Here is a 20,346-nt window from a genome sequence, read left to right on the forward strand (position 1 = left end):
GCCTTTCACGGAGGACGCACCCCGCGTTTACAACACAGGGCGTCCGGACGCAGCTGGTCTGAAGGTGGGCTGCGTCCCCCGACCATTTTCCTGTATAGGAAAAAGTCGGGGGACGCAGGTCACCCGAAGGGCACCTGCGTCCACCGAGTGGCGCATTCTAAAACCTAAAACCCCCCAAAAAATGAAACTAAAACCTAAAAATCAACTTTAATCGGATGAAAATGAAGAGTAGGATGTTGTAAAATACCTGGAAGAGACGGCGTTCGATTCTGACGGTCGGATTTTCCGCAGCAACCACGGGAAGTTTCTTGTCAAAAGCTCCTTTTTCAACCTCAACAGTCAAACGGTAAAAATGACATGGTAAAAAGTCTTTTTATAGGTTTTTTGGATGAATTTGTTCATTTTTCACCACGGAAAGATGTTTTTCGATGTATTTTTGCCTATCTTAAACAGGTATGAGTAATGTGTCGCTTTTGTGCAGGACAAAGGGACTTAGAGGGAAAATTGTCATTTTTTCACAAACCAAAACATCAGAGTCATCTTTTAAGCCCTTTTCTGACTCCTAAAAAATGAAAAGATTGCCGAGCGTTTCTTTTACACTCGTTAAAACGGAATTAAAAGACGGTCCTCTTATAGCCCTTTTCTGACCGTAAAATCAGGAAAAGATTGTCGGGTTTTTGTCGTTTCAAACTCGATACGGAAATAAAACGACGTGTCTTTGATCGCTTTTTACTTTTCAGGTCAGTGACACTAATTATGAAAGTACTCCTTGGTTGCAAGATCAAGCGGTTCCCCCAGGTATTATTTTATACTTTTTCGGGCTTGAGGGACACAAATCTACGAAAAAGTTCAACTTGGAGTCTTCTTAAGTTTTTCAGACTCTCTAAAATTGAAAAACGCCGAGTTTCTCCTATACTGGGCTCGTTAAACATTTCACAGTAAAGGACCTGTTCAATTACAAACAGGAACGAACCACTCCTTCCTAGGGTTCGAATCAAAACTAGGTTGGACTCATCCGAAGGATGAGCTTATAATCAAGCATATGTTATCCTCCTCAAGCTTGTTAAAAATAAAGAGGTACTTGCCAGAAATGGTGGGAGAAAAGAGAGAAGAATGAGCCTATTTGTTACCTTTTGTCTCTGAAGAAGCTTTACTACCACTCTTGAACATGACATTTTTCATTCACCTGGGTTGGGAAATCCTTTACCTCACAGTTGATCAAACCACTTTGAAAGTCTTCAGCCAGGTTCCGGGGATTAACTTTGAGTCGTTTATCACGAAGCCATCTGTCATGTCGTTATGTGTTCAAGAGGTCTGCAAGCAAAAACTTTCATCTGCAAAATACTTGTCATCCATTTGACCATCCCTGAGTCAGTCCTTACAGCAACATCTCTTCAACTTGAACAATGATTTCGTGTTGTGGGCTTGCCTACAACGGGTCGCTTTCTATCGACATCAGCACATTATCTAGAGAGATGACCTAGAAATCGTCAGTACCTTGAAATCTGCATGCATCAATGGCAGGTTTCTCGCCTTTGACGTCAGTTTACATCATTGACTTTCGATCGAAGGATTCCGTGAAATGTTCGACATCAACTCATTCATTCACATCTCATGGATTGTATTGGGTACTTTGAGAACCATTGACATTACTGGTGGTCTCTCTCATGCTTGTTAACAGTTCACATCATCGACTAGTAATCAAGTGGTTTCTACCATGTTCGACATCGACTCATTTATTCGCATGGCTAGAATCGTACCAATTCGAGAAGTAGGAATGAAGACCCTGGATCGAATCTTTACCATCCAGGCTGCGAGGAGTTTTGTATTCATTATCTAAGTAGACTAATCATAAACAGATGGCTGCGTCCATACTGTGTCTACAAAAGTCTATGATTATGATGTACTGCAAAATCATTCCTGTATCAGAGTAGTTAGTCTGTTAGTTAAAGTTTTAATCTGAGTATGGGAATGCCTACCTCAGTGATGATATAATCTTATACATGTATTTTGTGTTGAAAATTGTAGGTTCTGACCAGGCTCTCCACGAGATAATCCTTGAAATGATAAAGCGCTTCACCCTTCCTAGATAATACAAAACCCTAATCTATTCCAGGCTTCGCACTTTAGGGGGAAATCTGTTACACTAAAAAATGTCACCATGGCTATTTATAGTTAGGATGACTCTATCAACAGTCATACTACCCTCTTAGGCAAGTCTTATGCCTCTGCTCTCCATGTCAAACTCCAAAAAAGAGAGAAAGCCTTTCAAAATGTATTTATCTCTGGGGACGCAGGTTCTCTCAACCTTACCTGCGGGGACGCACCCAATGTTCACAAAAACTGCGTCTTTGGACGCTCTGTATGTAAAGGTGCAGGTGCGTCCCCCTGAAAAGGTTAAAATGCGCAAGTTTCATCTTTAAAAAGTCACTTGTGGTTATTTCTAGAGCATTCTAGAAGGTTGTTCGACGTGTATTGAGCGCCTCCAGATGGTTCATGCACTCCTATCAAAGAGGAACTTATCCCATCAATAGGGGAGCTATCCCAACCAAAGAGGGGATTATCCCATTGATGGTGGACCTGATTAACTTCCTCTTGAGCACTATAAATACAGGCATTGGGCCAGAAGGAGAGAGGTTGAAAGCTATACATTTCTAAGGGTAAATGTTGCAGGAATTAGGACTCCCATTTAGAAGCTTGTGAGGAGAGATTGCCATCTTTGCTTGTTCTATTTGGAAGTGGGTGAGCTTTGTCAAAGTAGAGGAAGACTCTTGTGGACCCTGGAAGGAGCTTGCACAACACCAAGGCTCAGGTTGTAATGGTTCCTTTTGATTACCTTTAATGCAAATTGGTCCATTCTTCTCAATAGCTTGTTGTTTATGAGTTATTTCATGTACTCCTTGGTCTATATGTTGAATATGCTTTGTTTTATGTTATAATCAGGTGCTATTTAATTGTTTGACTGTTGGTGATTGCAGGTTTTGGAGAAAAGGAGGAGCTCATCCAGATCAACAAAGCTTGGACTTCTACAACAGCGTTTGGACAAAGGTAAGAACGAAACACTTGATATCTCATATCATAATGCATGTTTAGAGAAGGATAGCTCTAGTTTGTTTTGTTTGTCATTAGAATTTCTTAGACTTCTAGGAAGGTCAGTTGTGTCCGCACTTTTGACTGATTCCGTGTGACAACATCTACCAAAGTAACTGGCCAACCATGGTAAACATGTGACGAGAAGTTACTATGATATGATTTGACTCCCTATGTGTTAGTTAAGGAAGTGGAACCGGCAAAACACGTCACTCAGACCTTCCACATCAGCAACAGAACTCCCAAGAGCCATCCTAACCACTCAGGTAGCCAACCCCTTAGACCAACTAAAGTTTTAGTGCATCAAATCCTTGGATTCTCCCTTGATATGGACTAAGGTGCGTCTAGGAGGCTCAAGATGATCCCACAACAAGACCAAGGGAGCGTCCAAGGACTTTTTCCCCAGTGTTCTGCTTGCAACTCCGAGATTTTTGCCACCTTTTTAGGCCCTGAGCCGAGGTCACTTTCCAGAACTCAATGACACCTTTAGAACTGAACTTTCACAGCAGAACAAAGATACTTGCAAAAACATCAACAAGGACTAAACTAGACCCTACTAGCCATGACAGGAATTTCGTCAAACATGTCACAAACATGAAAGCTACATGTCTTAACAAAATAATTGAGCATAGGGGTCTTATGCTTATTTGAGAATCACGAAGAAGCATTGATGCCTCAACACATTAGATGCAATTTCATCTATTAGGTCATAGATAAATTCTTCATTCATTTACAAGTAAAAAAATGATGAGAGCCATACATTGCCACTTCATAATACATGTTCATAACCAACATAATAACAACAGAAACACCAAGGAAAAAACAACCATATAATCGACATATAAACCAATATGATACTCATGAATTAACAAGGAAAATTAACCTCATATTAATGATGCAAAGGCCAACTAGGTTTGGGACTTCCATGAACCACTTGACCATAGACATGGCTGAGCCAAATCTCTCTTTAGCCAGTCACCCCCGTGCTATATTCGAAGCATGAATGTGAGATCTCATGAAATACATCAAGCACAACCAAACTATTTATTTTCCATGACCTCGGGTCTAGGTTAGAGTCTTAAAATCATTGATGCTAAGAATATCAACCATAACTACTTTGCACAGTGGAAAATATAAAACAGAAAATCACATATGCACAAGTATACACAATTTTTAACAAAATTGTACAATAATGTACAACCCAATCTTTTTTATATTAAACCAATCCAAATAATACAATAGCCAATGGTATACAATATACAATGACAAACATGTTGCACAAACTCAATTTCATATCTTGTCCTGTCGGTCCTTCTTCTGTAATGCTCACTATCTCCCACTTAGTCCTTCAAAGGACAACACATCAAGACTCCAGGAGGGATGCCACCTAACATTGTTGCATGTCACTTTTGTAGCATGCACACAGGCTGATCTAATCTGCTCTCTGGGTAAGCCTAATCCCGAGCTCCAATTTGCCAGGCTAGAAATCACCTTTATCCATCAAGGTGCTGTACTTTGGCACCAATCTTCACCCAACATTCAGGTCCTCTTCTTCACTTTAAGATAGCTTGTCTAGGGCTACTTTGGGCTATCAACACGCTACCCTCCACTAGACAAATGATGCTCAATACTTCACTGTAGATTCTTCTCCTAGGATGGAATTTTTACTTCCATGGAAACTTCTCCAAATGGCACCTATAGGATTCAGTGTAAACTGATCCAAAACTGACACAAAATCACGGATCCAACACACCTCAAAACTATTGTCCAAATCTGCATCACTGTTGTTATGACTGTGGCTGGTTAGGGCAGATTTGAATACTGTAATATCCCCTAATCAGTCACCAAAACAACCCTCCTTAGATGTAGCCTACCCTTAGAGAAGTATTGGCTCCCTTATTTGTTGTTTTGGGCATAAACAACCCTCAATACACACTACGCTGCCCTCCAAACATCTGGTATGGCTTGCGACCTTCCCACAGAAACCTATGTTTCCCTTAACCAAGAGTTCTGCACCCAAGAACACCTCCAAATAGGCTGAAACATCCTTCCCTTGTCTCGGCCCTGTAGGGAGTGACCTCGGCCTCCCTTACAGCAAACCCAACCCTCCAAAAGACCCCTAAAACTAACCTTTACTACCATTTTGTTAAGTTCTACTTTGATGCAGCTAAGACAAAGCTTCCCTCACCTTTAACGATACTCTTTCACCTTCATATCACCTTCTATTCATCCAAAGAGAAGGGCTCTAAAACGTCATAATTTAGGGGCTACCAACTGTCATGAGCCTAACAACATCTTAGGCCGACCTTGACACTTATGGTGTCAACCCCAAAAATAACTTCAAAAATTCATATCTCCACTTCTACAACTTAGAATTCAATGATTCTTCAAGCGTTGGATTCACCTTTCTTCCCTCTATCATCTCATTCCATCACATGTAGAAATGTGTTCATGGAAATGCCCAAAACATGATTTGGTGAAAAACCCCATACTTGGGTTCCAAGCCCACAAGTGATTCTTGTGGTGCTCCACCCTCCAGACCTTTAACGGGCTTGGAGTACCTTCGAAGCTACACAAATCAAAAATCCCTCTTAGCAAGGGAGATACTTCCAAGACTAGGAAGTAACTCATCATCATCATCACTACTCGCAACACTTGCCCAACTCTTAGCGCTCACAATTGCAGCAATCTCTGTTCTATGAACTATGCCTCTCTCAGAAGTGTGGTTGTCACTACTAGAAGCACCCTGCTTCTTCTTCTTTTCCTATAACATCTTCCACTCTCTCCATGATTCCTTCTTGGCAGCTGTAGGATCACCCTTGCTCCCCATTGACCACGCGCTCTTGTTGGATTGTAGAGTCTCCCTCTGAACCTACAAGATCCCTCTCGAACTTGACTCCCTCTAACTCTCTGGAATCTAGACCTTCTTCTTTGGAACCTCTACCTTCTCCTTTGAAGCCTGCACCTGCATCTACTTCTCTGGAACTTGCACCTGCTCCACCTGCTTCTCATTATCCATAGGATTTCCTGTCATCCTATATAGACCATGCCATCTAACTCGAAGCATGATACCAGCGAAGCGAGAGCCTCTAAGCTTGACTATTGCCTTCACATCCTCGAACAAGACCTCAAACCCCTTGTTCTCAATCACCGAGACAGAAATCACGTTATATCTAAGTCTTGGTATAAACAATACATCATGGATCTACATCACTCGTCCTCTCTCCATCCTGAATGGAACAACACCTGATCCTCGGATCTCCAATTGAAATCTTGTCGCCCAACACCATGTGCAACTTCAAGTCCCATTTAGCTACAATCTCAAAAACCTCATGTGACCCTGTCATATGTTTTTTCGCACCACTATCCATGTACCATCCATTCTCATCAATAGTACCCTACGAGAAATGAGAGGTCATGGCAACGTCCTCCTCCTCCAATCCCCTAGAGAGATCATCTATCTCAACAAAAGTGGAAACACTAGTGACCTGCTTTCCTTTATTATTCTTGTCATATCCCTTCTTATTCATCAGACGTCTTGATGAAAAATGACCCATCTCACCACAGTTGAAACACTTGACCTTACTCAAGTCCTTCTTATGCTTACCCTTCATTCGCAATTGCAAGTGCCATGTCATCATCGAAAGTCTTCTTCTTTGGATGAAGATCCTTGTCTCACAACTATTTCTGAATGAAGTCATCCCATAGCCTATTCCAGTATGGAAACTTCTCTCTGGAAATGATTCCTTTGATGAAGGGCTTACATTCCTCGATGAACCCTTTAAAGGAAATCCTCACCATATCTCAATATGAAATAGTCACGCTAACAACAGCAAGTTCATCTTTTACCTGAGACAATATTGTCAGATACAAAGTTACTCCTTCACCCTTTATCATCTTGGTGGACTTCAACTTATCCTCCAATACCAACACCTAGTTCTCGTTCTTATTCTAGAACAAATTCTGAAGAGCCATCCACATCTCATGTGTGGTGTTCTTCCCGGACAAATGAGTTATTAGGGCATCCTTCACACCATCAAGGATGATCAATCTTGCCCTCATATCCAAATCCTCGTACACTTCCAACTCCTTCAGGTCAATTGGCTTCTTGATGGATTTCTCAGCGAACTCCTAGATCTTGTTGACCTGCAAGACCAACTTGATCTTTTCATTCCATGGACTATAGTTGGACAATCCCTCCATCCTGTCCTCATAGGCAGATACCAGCCTGAAGCTTCAACATTTTCACCTACAATGTGACCAACTACCCCTTAAGTTATACCTCGGTGTGCACAACTCTGATTCACTGACTTCCAAAGTAGCCCAGATTAACTCTGATACCATGTTGAATTTCCACGACCTTGGGTCTAGGTTAGAGTCATAAAATAACTAACGCTACCAAACCAAGAATCTCAACCAATACTATTTTGCATAGCGAAACATATAAAGCAGTAAATCACATATGCACAAGTATACACAATTTTTAACAAAATTTTACGATAATGTACAACCCAATCTTCGTTATATTAAACCAATCTGAATAATACAATAGTCTATGGTATACAAGATACAATGACAAACATGTTGCGTAGACTCGATGGCGTATCTTGTCCTGTCATTCCTTCACTATTGTATTGCTCACTAGTTTCCCCTTAGTCCTTCAAAGGACAACACATCGAGACTCCAGGAGGGCTGCCACCTAACACTATTGCATGTCACTTATGTAGCATGTACACAAGTTGATCTAATCTGCTATCTGGGTAGGCCTAATCCCGAGCTCCAATATGCCAGGCTAGAAATCACCTTTCTCCATCAAGGTGTTTCACTTTGGCACCAATCTTCACCCAACCTTTAGCTCCTCTTCGTCACTTCAAGATAGATTTTTTAGGGCTACATTGGGCTATCAACACACTATGCTTCACCAGATAAATGATGCCAAATACTTCACTATATATTATTCTCCTAGGATGGAATTTTAACCTCCATGGAAATTCCTCCAAATGGCACCTACAGGTTGCAATGTAAACTGATCGAAAACTGACCCAAAACCGCGGATCCAACACACCTCAAAACTCTTGTCCAAGTTTGTGTCATTGTTGTTATGACTATGACTGGTTAGGGCATATTTGAATGTTGTAATATCCCCTAATCAGTCACCAAAACATCCCTGCTTAGATGTGTCCTACCCTTGGAGAAATGTTGGATCCCTTAGCTATTGTTTTGGGCATAGATAGCCCTGAATACACCCTACGTGGCCCTCCAAGTAACCGTTAGGGCTTACGGCCTTCCCACAACATCCTACGATGCTCTTCACCAAGAGTTATGCACCTAAAAACACCTCCACGCAGGCTGAAACAACCTTCCCTTGTCTCGACCCTCCAGGGAGCTACCTCGGTCTCCCTTATAGCAAACTTGACCTTCCAAAAGAACCCTGAAACATACCTATATTACCACATTGTTCAGTTCTTCTTTTCTACGTCTAAGACAAAGCTTCCCTCACCTTTAACTAGTTCATTTTCTTCTTGTGCGTTTCACTTTTTGGATACTCTTTCACCTTCATATCACCTTCTATTTATACGAAAGAGAAGGGCTTGAAAACGTCATAATTTAGCGGCAGCCAACTTTCATGATCCTAAAAACATCTTAGGCCGACCTTGACACTTATGGTGTCAACCCCAAAATTAACTTCAAAAATTCATATCTCCACTTTCTACAACTTAGAATTCGATGATTCTTGAAGTGTTGGATTCTCCTTTCTGCCCTCTATCATCTCAAGCAATCACATGTAAAAATGTGCTCATCGAAATGCCCAAAACATGATTTGGTGCAAAACCCCATACTTGGGTTCCAATCCCACAAGTGACTCTTGTGGTGCTACACCCTCCAAACCCTGAAACCTAGGGCTTGAAGTACCTCCCAAGCTACACAAATCAACACCGGGGCTTCCATAGGCCAACCAGCTCAATCCTCGGCCAGTGATTAACCTCATGGTCGGACATCACTAACCATCACCAGATCAGTCTCTACCCAAGTTGTGTTGGTCTTCAAAGAGTTTGTTCCAACCCGTCTTCCAAGACTAGTAACTCAACCCACGACAGCTTCCGGGATCTAGAGAATTTTTCCAACCAAGGCTCCAGGACTAGTAACTCAACCCATAGTGGTTGTTGGGCTCTAAAGAGATTTTCCAATCAAGGCTCCAGGACTAGTAGCTCAACCCACCAAGGGCTCCAAAGCATTTGTCCAACCAAGGCTCTAGGACTAATAACTCAACCCAAGTTGTTACAGGGCTCCAGATCATTTTTCCTACTAAGGATCTAGGACTAGTAACTCAACCCAATTTGTTACAAGGCTTCAAGAGCGTTTTTCCAACCAAGGTTCCAGGAACTAATAACTCAACCCACAACCATAAGGAACATGAGCACCAACTAGAAAACAAAAGGGAAAACCCACAACGCCATGGCTATCTAGGAAATGGCAAAGCTAGGAAAATCCACTGCCAATCTAGGAAATTCTCCATGCCAATGATAGACCATAACCAAGAAACCACAAGCATATGCCATGCATGCCAAAACTAGTGAGGAAAACATACATGCAACTCAATACCTGCAAGAAAAACTTGTTGTAGTTGTTGATCCCGATGTCCTCTTGTGCTTTCCTGCTCTTCATTTTCCTCCGTGCTCTAAGCATCCAATTATGCCACACTCTCCAAGAGTGCTCCCTGAAAACTCTAAGTGTCCAAGAGTATGAGAGAGAGAGAATATAATGAGAGCTCCAAAACTGAATTGATGTTACAGTGACCAAGCCTGAGCAAAAAGCTTGCCAACTTATCGTCAGAAGTCTTTTTATCAATGAGGCCTCTATTTTCTTCATTTTTCATTACTTTCCTTCATTTTCCTCCTCACATGCAACCTCTAACCTTTCACCTTCCTTTTCTCCTAATTTCCATTATTTTCATAAATACAATGCCAATTAATGCCACTTTTCCTTTCCAAATCCTTTATCATTGCCTTTGCCAATTTTCCTTAGCCACAATAAATTGAATGAACACCCACTAGGATGTTTTTCCCACCATTCAGCTTGGAATACGTGTCCCATGACCTTGGTCTTATATATATGTATGTATATATAGATATATCTATATATATATATATATATATATATATATATATATATATATATATATATATATATAGATATATATAGATATATATATACACATGAATTTTTAACAAGGGTTGTTACATATTCCTATGTCTCTAAGTGGAAGACTTACCTTAATTGAACATGTTTTGGAAGTAATCCATATTTATGATAGAGTTAATTGCTTTCCTTATGAATCTATCATTAATGGAATAAGGAATACACACTTCAAGTTTTTATGGGAAGGGGAAATAGACTAGCCAAACTAGAATATGAAAGTGGCCAGGAGCTAAAAAATACACACTTGCTTGGGAAGTAACGAAAGTAAAAATATTCTAGAGGTTCATTACTACTAAGGGTAAGTAGTAGCCAGTAGTGGTGAAAAAACACAGAGTTATAATATATAGAAGCATGGATCAAAGACCCGGTGAAAAGACATCCAAGTGGCTTATTTTTTGGACAACATAATTCATTGCTTTCCTCTTGTTTGGGAGCTTCCTAGGTTGGACAATTGGAAATAATGAGAGGGTAAAGTTGGAATTGACTTGTGGATAGGATGAAAGGAATTATATAATCTTTTTGAAGACTGCAAAGGAAGGATGACTCTTAAAGGTTTCTTTCAACTAGCACATGTATGCAATATAGACATTGGGAATTGTGGATAGTTGGATAGAAAATAGGGACAAAACTAGTAGTAGAAGGCAAGAAGAACAATTGAGTATGTACATGCATACATTGGTAAAATCCTCCCTTTACATAAGGGATGAATATGATGAATTGGAACGGATTAACAATCTTGTTAGAGGATGTTATAGTGCAAAGGTGGATTACTCTCTATCCTTCCCAAGAGTAAAGGACAATGCAAAGATGATGGTAGGTATAAACTTCCTCATGGTTTGTTGTCACAAACAAAATATTCACATGGATTATTTATAGAGAAAATAATTGGGTGGTCCCAACATGTGTTTTTTATGTAAAACAAGGGTCTAACTGTAAGCCATCTCTTCATTTAATGTCACAACTCCATACTATAAAGGAAGTAGAGGATATTTTAATATTAGGTAAAAGGATATAGTCTAGGGAGAATATTGAGGGATCCTTGGAGAGATGAGTTGATGACAAAGAAGTAAGTGGATTTCCAACTTCCCCATCTACAGTAATATGGTCAATTTGGCTTTGAACACATCAATATTTTACTACGTCATTCTCTCCTCTACTCAAATTCTTCATATGATCAAGTTTTCCTATCATTATTAGCCCAGGACCAAGATAAAAAAGATATAAAGAAAAATCATTGTAGTTATTATTGACAATAGTTATCCTTAGTGTTTTATTATTATTATTATTATTTGTATGGAGCCTCCAAGGCTAATCCAAGGTCATGTGTAGCAAGAAGCCATCTTTACTTCTCTAACTCACACTATATATCTTCCTTTTATGGTCTACACATAGGTACTGATAACATAGCATAACTCAGAGCAACTTATGTCCTATTAGCTTTATCTAAGGTGTAGAGGGTACACATGGCTATGTAAATTCAAAACCAGTAGTGGAGTCGATAAATGATGGCTTCATGAACCATAATATTCTTCTAAAGGATCCAATTTTTTTAGTCTGGGAACTCTATATATCTATTACAAAAGTTTCCTTCGAGCATATCTAAAAAGAGAACAATTCCCTGGTAGATGAGCTAGCTAAAAGCACAGTTGAATCTCAAGAAAGACTCTTAAATTAGGCAAAACACAAAGGAGGAGAGTCCACCTCTCTCTCTCTCTCCCTAAGAGAAATTCATGTTTAATTCTATTTTATATATTCTGTTGGGTGAGGAGACTGATTATCTTCTTTATTTAGAGGTATCGCCACATTGGACCCCATTTCGTAATGTGGCAGCAACACCGCCCATAAAAATTATGTTGTAGGGGGGTCCAAAGGGGGGGGGGGGGGGGTGACCTTTGGGAGCTCCCCTTAGCAAGGGGATTGGGGGCAACGCCCCTGAAGCTAAAAATAGATGTAAAACTTCCTTGTAAAATGTTGTAATTTCGTAGTCAATCTGGGTTGTTATTAGGGGGAGATCTGACGCTAGAAGTTATGTTTAATTTAGGGTTTTTTGCCCTAGAAGGCAACCCCTTGCTATATATGAGGGAATTTTATTGTGTCTATGTAGATATGTATTCTGAGTGAGAAGAGAGAGGATATTAAGTGAGAGAAAAGAGGGAATTATAGCAGATTTGTTGTAGGTTGTATCTCTTCAGTTTGCTGGATAATATAAAAGGAAGGACTGGCTGTTTCTCCGTGGACGTAGCCCAAATTGGGTGAACCACGTATATCTGTGTCTCTCTTGTTTTATGTTTTTTCTGTGTTTATATTTCTACAATATTTTATGTGTTCCATTGCTCTGTAATATATAATTTTCTAACATATTCTTCTTCTTGATTTGGGGTCGTTTTGTTTTTCTTGGATGGTTCTAGATGTTTAGTTTCCCCCATATAGTAGATTGACAAGATGTTGATGGATAAATGCCAAGGATTTTAAAAGGTTTCTTTTAAGACCTTAGGATGGTGATCATTTTTTATATTTTGATCATGTGACTATTACAAAATGTAACCTTACCTATTTCTTCTTTAACTAAAAATTGCTACGAGTTTTCGCCAAGGAAAAGTTTGTGTGTGTGCTTTTGATCTTGTTAGTAGAAACTAAAATATCTCTCTCCTTATGAGGGTCGCTGGTGGGGTGAGGGTTCACATATTTTGATTATTTGTAGACATTAATTGTACCAAGAAAATTGAGGTGTGTTCTACAGCCTAGTTTGAAGGAGATGTGTAATGTTTACACCAAGGCAATGTAAAGCATGGTATATATATATTTCAAATAACAACTTAATATGGATGAAGCATAAAATTTGTACTTATAAATTTAAAAAAATACAAATCTAAAACATAAAATTTCAAAAAAGAACATGAACCATTATTCTTTTTTGAGATTTTATTATTATTATTATTATTATGGGATGTAGCTTGACCAGATAAGAGAAAAGTTGTTGTTCTCCCCCACTCGAGTTCAAAGCCTACTTTGTGACATGCTTTCTCCCCTTAGCAGCCAGTTGTTGATTGTCGACTAGGCCTTGAGCCCTAAAGAATCTAGTTTACTATGGATACCATCCTTAGAATGAGGGGAAGTACCCAATGGATTTCCTTGGGAAATGCATCATGTTTAGTAATATATATATATATATATATGAGTGTTCATATTAGATGTGTCTAGCTTGAGTGGTTAAGAGGAGTTGTTATCCTCCCCTCCTAGGTTCAAGTCCTGTTTGTGACATGTTTATCCCTCATGGGATAATTTGGGTTGGCAAGGTGCCAACAATATCACTCTTACTTAAATGCTTAAGGGTGAGAGAATATGTTCTAAAAAATTTAAGTCTAAGGGTTTATATCAATCGATTGTCAAAAATGTTATTGGGAATTTTGTTAGTTTTATGCTACCATGTGTTGGGGGCATGAATTGCACTTAAGCAAGCTCCTTCAACACTTAATTGTGAACCTGGGGGTTTCATAAACTTAGAGACGAAGCACAGGTAGTGCCAGAAGTGGTACGAAATTTTCCTATTTCTATTCCTACTTCTCAATTGAAATCTTGCAGAACCAAACAGAAGAAAAAAATAATAATAATAATAATATTAATAATAAAAATAATAAAAATAACAAAAATTAATAAAATAATAAAAATTAAAAAAAAAAATAATAAAAAAATAAAAAATAAAAATAAAAATAAAAAAAAATCACAAAGGCAACTGACACCAAAGTAATTCTAGTGTTGGAATGTAAAAGAATGAATTTGTGAAGAAATCAAATAAAGGAACTTTCACACTGTTGTAAACAATCTTAACTACTAAAGTAAAACTCTATGTTTATCCTCAGTATGGGTGGTGGCAATTTAACAAGTGGGCCCTTGAAAATAATTGCCTTCTAAATTATTTTCCTTCTCACACTAAGCGGTCGTTCTTGTACTCTTGCAGTCTTCTTGCACTAGTACAGGTATAGAACTTATGTGAGAAGTGTATTTTACACTTATATTGAAGACTTATGTCTTCATGTAGTGTTCCTATAACAAGACACTGGTTCTTGTACCGGAACAAAGCTTCCTACACCAAGTATTCCAATTTACTTTTGGGAAAAATAAAAGGCGTGTTAACTATAAAAAAGAATTGCAAATGCCAACAGAATCTGAAATAACTTGCACAAAAAAAAAGAATGCTTTAATCAACTGAATCTCACAAATAGAAATAAACTTTTAAGATGAAAACAATCTTCAAAAGTTAAAGCAAACTTTCGTCAACCAAAGTTTTTTGCATGCCATCAAATCTAACTCGAAACGGGTTCACTATAATATTTCATATTACTTTTAATTCTTTTCCTTAAATTGTGAGGTGCAGTCATAAATTAAGATATTGCAACAACGCTCTTTTCTATTTCATGAAGTCATCTTTAATCTTTATAAGTTTAACTTTTAATATTAGAAATGCTTCCCTCTGATGATGAACGCTTACTTTGCAGAAATTTATTAAATCATATAAAGGAAAAAGAATGAAACACTTGTTGTAAATGAACTAGCAAACCAGAGTGCAAAATTCTACATGCACTGGTGCAGGAATAATCTTCTCTGCACGATCCAAGCGAAAGCAAACCAGAAAGAAATTACAAGAAGTAAAGTAATTCAATTTGACTTTCACACAACGGATCTATTCACACTTTGACTGTTTAACGAAATAAATCAGAATTTGTGAACAAAAACGAAATTAAGATTTAAAATAAACAAAGTTAACACACACCTTTAAGATAACGAAAGCAAGAGGGTAAACAAGCTGGGTTGGTTGGGCCCTAGCCAACCAGCTCATTTCTCGTTTTAGGAAACAAAAACCTTCAACACGTTAATAACACATCAATGAAGAATTAAAACGCTAAATGAGAAAATCATGGTGCAACTCCTTGTATTAATTCCAATCAGCAAATATACATTATGAGTTCAAGTCCAGCCCAGAACGAGGGCGACAACGAGATTACAAATTAACCAGAAATTACAATTGCACTGCTATCGCTACCGCTCGCTAACCTAGTTCTATATGAGAGCTATACTTTATACAACCCTTCGGCCTATGGCCATAATAAAAAATTACACAGTCGTTCCAAATCGATCCTTTCGGCTAAAACGAAATAACAAACAAAATTACAAAAATAAGTCGATGACTATAATAAGTTGCAAACTAATTGTTGGTTGTAGACCTTATCCTCGGCCATATCCCTGACTATCCTCCACTTGAGTTCAACTCCAGATGACCGCAATCGAACTGGACAACATGGACCAAGATGCTCGCGTGAAGTGATCAAGCTGTTGTGGAGATCACGTAACGGATAGTTGCCGGCAGGAATCTATCTGCACTAGATCAAGCTAGTATAATGATTAATACTTTAGCTTATCAAATACTTTAGGAAAGTAAACATAAGTTACAAGAAATATTAAAGGCACGAAATCTATTTAAAATGATTAATTAAGCACCTAATAAACCTTAAACATGAAATGTGAAGTTTATGTAGGAATATACAATGTTCTTGGACTAGTGCAGGAATGAGGAGGTTTATGGATATAAACAGAGGTTAACGATTGTGGTTTTGTAATAGGAAGGGTGTAAAAATAGAGCATTTCGGCCTACCAACACCATGTGCCTAATTTGGGTGCCCATGGGTTAGATGAACTAATTTACGCCAATGAGTGTACAAGGTATGCCATCCATGAATGCAAGGAAGTATCCTTTAGGTTTCTCTTTGAAATTTTCCTCGGATATATATATATATATATATATATAGAGAGAGAGAGAGAGAGAGAGAGAGAGAGAGAGAGAACTTTTATGTGTTTTTTCAAGAAAGACAATTTCAATACTAGTGTCTTCATTATCTCCCAGTCATATGTGAATCTACTGTTGTAACCAATTGAAATCATTAGGCTTTGAATACCTTATATAGATCATACTCTAGAAAGCTTTTTCTTCCTTTAGGCTGAGAGAATTCAGTCCTCAAACCATCTTAGATAGGTGCCATACATCTTTCACAATTGCTACCACAAGTTTAAAGGTCATAGAGGGGACTTCTTATTATGGAGGAAATCATGCCATTTTGAATATTGCCTATAGAGTTTTGCCACAAAGAAATGATCATAGATAAACTTTTAAAGATAGTAGATTTTCCCCTTGAGTTCGGACATGTTGATATCTCGGTATTTTGTTATTCATAGAAGTATTCACCTTTTCTTACCTATTCCTAGCTTCTTTTCTCAAATAATCAGTTCACTACCTATCACCAATTTCCTAAACCTTCCTACAAAAGCATCTCGAAATTTGTAAAAATGAAATGGGGCATTTTTCCTCAAAGGAATAGAGTACTATTTGTACTAAGTCTACCTCTAATCTTATATAAACTTGGGGTATCAACCTTTTAAGGGAATTATAGAAATCTAAAGCAAAAACCAAGCACAATGATAAACAAAATCTTTTGACCTTCTTGAATCTAGACAATTAGCATGATATCTCATTTGACATGATCCAACCCTAACCAAAGATTTGTGTTTTAGATATGGAGTAATAAATAATATAAACAACATACCTTTACATTTACTTTTTAGACATAGTGTAATAAATGATATAAACAGTATACCTTTGTACTTACACCACTGACTTTGCCCAACCAATTTATTTAAAATCCACACCATTTCCTTATATGGGTTTGTCATCTTAACGATATTAACCTAATACACCCCTTCTAGTTTAGATGAAGAATGTCACTTTTTTATAGCACTAAAATCATCGCTATTGGTCTATAAATAGGTATCAACTTCTAACATCTTAAAAAACTTGATAGGGTCTAGCAAGTGCAACATCCTTATATGCTCCTTCCCTTGTAAAAACCCTTCAAACTTGCTTAGGAAGAAAACTCGATGATCTAATGGAATTTATCATTCCTTCCCAACACATTGGACTCATTAATACATAATGAGCCTTTGTCATTCCTTCCCAACACATTGGACTCATTAACACATAATGAGCCTTGATTGGTACCAAAGTGATGCAATTATCTAAATTGGCAACAATAGTTTAAAAATGAGGTCATGAAGGCTATACATAGCAAGCATATCCAGAAGAGCTCTACCATTTTCCAGTGGAGGTTAAAACAAGCAAAAGAGCATTTATGACCAACTACAACTCTACCATTTTCCAGTGGAGGTTAAAACAAGCAAAAGAGCATTTATGACCAACTACAACTCTACCATTTTCCAGTGGAGGTTAAAACAAGCAAAAGAGCATTTATGACCAACTACAAGCATATCCAAAAGAGCATTTATGACCAACTATAACTCTACCATTTTCTAGTGGAGATTAAAACAAGCAAAAGAGCATTTATGACCAACTACAATACCATTTTCTAGTGGAGGTTAAAACAAACAAGAGTGTAAAAGAACAATTATGACCAACTACAAGCATATCCAAAAGAGCATCTATGACCGACTACAACTCTCCCATTTTCCAGTGGAAATTAAAACAAGCAAAAGAGCATTTATGACCAACTACAACTCTTCCTAGTGGAGGTTAAAACAAACAAAAGTACAGTGCAGTAAAGCAAGTATCAGTACAACTCTACCATTTTCTAGTGAAGGTTAAAACAAACAAAAGTGCAGTAGACATAAAAAGGCAAGTATCAGTCCGAGAGAAACAAAAGTGCAGTAGACATAAAAAGGCAAGTATCAGTCCGAGAGAAACAAAAGAGGCATAAAAAGGCAAAGGCAAGTATCAGTCCGAGAGAAACAAAAGTAGACATAAAAAGGCAAGTATCAGTCCGAGAGAAACAAAAGTAGGCATAAAAAGGCAAAGGCAAGTATCAGTCCGAGAGAAACAAAAGTGCAGTAGACATAAAAAGCAAGTATCAGTCCGAGAGAAACAAAAGTAGGCATAAAAAGGCAAAGGCAAGTATCAGTCCGAGAGAAACAAAAGTGCAGTAGACATAAAAAGCAAGTATCAGTCCGAGAGAGAACATAATTTGGGGCATTCCGAGAATTGAACTCGGGACCTCTCGCACCCTAAGCGAGAATCATACCACTAGACCAAATGCCCTGAATTGATCTGGCAGCCCTGAGATTCTATAATTCAGAGATTAGATTTGAACTCGAGCGCTCTATCGACAAACAGAACTTGAGTCGGCTGCCTTGTACTACTTGGCCATACTGACTTAGAAAAGTCTGACAGATCGCCTATGAAAGACAACACCGAACAAAACACAAACGATTAGATGTAGAAATCAAAACCAAGCTTGTGGGTACACCGAACAGAATGTAAGGACGGGGCCATTCCGAGAATTGAACTCGGGACCTCTTGCACTCTACTCTTTGCAGATGAAATACCCTGACATAAAGCCTGTAAATCCTGAGAGTTCAGGAAAATTAAAGGTGGTGGATTTTGTACTCACGCCCTCAACCAAGAACGAGAAGTGGGATCGAGGATATACACTGATAAGATAGAGCCTGTAACTCCTGAGAGTTCACTGAAAAGAAATATAAAGGCGAAAATGTCAGAAGTGGGATTTGAACCCACGCCCTCAATTGAGGACCAGAACTTGAGTCTGGCGCCTTAGACCACTCGGCCATCCTGACTAATAACATATGTTAAGTGGAATTTGGACTGAGGACTTAGGCCTTAGATCAATGTTCAACTGTTGGTTAAAATGTTGTGTAGACCATTTTCCATTGCTTCCAAGATAGTTTTAGATTTAAGATTTTATGATGATAGAAATGATATTTAAGTTTAACTCAAAACTTAATTGAAAGATCTTGTCTCAAAGCAAACAATATGTTATTCATACCCTATGCCATGTCATTTTTTTTTAAAGTGTGTAAGGTATAAATATTTTCAAAAAACATTATTATACGACAATTTTCAAAATCTTTATTTACATATTATTTAAAGGAATATTCTTATTATTCAAGAAATATATACCAGTATATCTATATAGGAACATTCTTATTATTTAAGAAATATATACAAGTATACTTAAAAATGTTAACAATGGAGGTTAAGAAATACCTTGCATCATTTAGTGATAGTTTATTTAGGGAAAATATGTCACTATGGAGAACTTTTATTCGAGCATTTGCAATCCGAACATTCATTATTTCAAAGATATCATGATGATGCTTGTCAACCATATGTCATTCACATACTCCATCAGAGAGAACAACCTTAGGTAGTTCTAGTAACCATGTTGTGCTTCATCGTGAACTTCAAGCTCTAGAAATTTAGATGTTTGAGTTATTCATGCCAAATTCTACTTCTATTAAGAGTGAATATAAGTCATAAGTGGTATATGGCAGCTAAGTCTAGGGCTTAGGCATCACAAGTCAACTTGCATTAGGTAATTGACAATGAAATGGAACATCACCTATAAGAAGCGTTCTTGTGGATGTTTCAAGGGTTGGATGGATAGTTGACTAGTTTCTTTTCATTGTAATTATAGTCTATAAATGAGTGCAAACATATTGGTCATAATCCTTTATTGTACTTGTAGCATTCTTATGTAATGAAGAGTTAAGGCACTTGCCTTCGTGCCCATCCATACTTGTGTTTTGTGGTTGTCTCTCATATAATAGGTGTGATTGGTCCTTGTATGCTTGTGTAGGCTAAGTATAAGCATTATATAACGTTTTTAGGCTTATGTTGGATGTATTCCTACTATGCTTGTTGGATAATCTAATTTGTGTAGGACTTGGCATTGTATCTAGCTACTATAGATTAAAATGAAGTTATGGGCAGAGTTTGATTGAAAGGTGTAGTCTAGTTGTAGTAGACATAGGTTGGTCAAGCTACGTTTGAGTTGGGGATAACTATCGGCTCTCTGATGTTCTCATTAACTATTGTCACCAAGTTAGGAAGTATTTTTCTACTTCAAACATTAAAGCACAATCTCCCTAATTATGGGGCCAGGAGGGTTGTATATCAACCACAGTAAATTTGGGTCTTTCCAAGCTTATAGTAGCTAAATGGGAATCATACATAAAATCTTCCAAACTTAAATTTCA

General features: G+C 38.0%; 2 non-coding genes across 2 annotated transcripts; both read right to left on the reverse strand.

Moving 5' to 3' along the window:
* Window positions 1-18,316: 18,316 nt before the first annotated feature.
* Window positions 18,317-18,388, reverse strand: TRNAP-AGG (transfer RNA proline (anticodon AGG)). The gene has a single exon. It is a non-coding gene; the product is annotated as a tRNA-Pro (tRNA).
* A 452-nt stretch (window positions 18,389-18,840) lies between these two features.
* Window positions 18,841-18,924, reverse strand: TRNAL-CAA (transfer RNA leucine (anticodon CAA)). Its single transcript has one exon. It is a non-coding gene; the product is annotated as a tRNA-Leu (tRNA).
* Between the last annotated feature and the right edge of the window lie 1,422 nt (window positions 18,925-20,346).

This window comes from Pinus tabuliformis, chromosome Q (assembly GCF_031772625.1).
Source record: "Pinus tabuliformis cultivar Carrire ecotype Pingquan chromosome Q, CPIR1, whole genome shotgun sequence".
In the NCBI taxonomy this organism is placed as follows: domain Eukaryota; kingdom Viridiplantae; phylum Streptophyta; class Pinopsida; order Pinales; family Pinaceae; genus Pinus; species Pinus tabuliformis.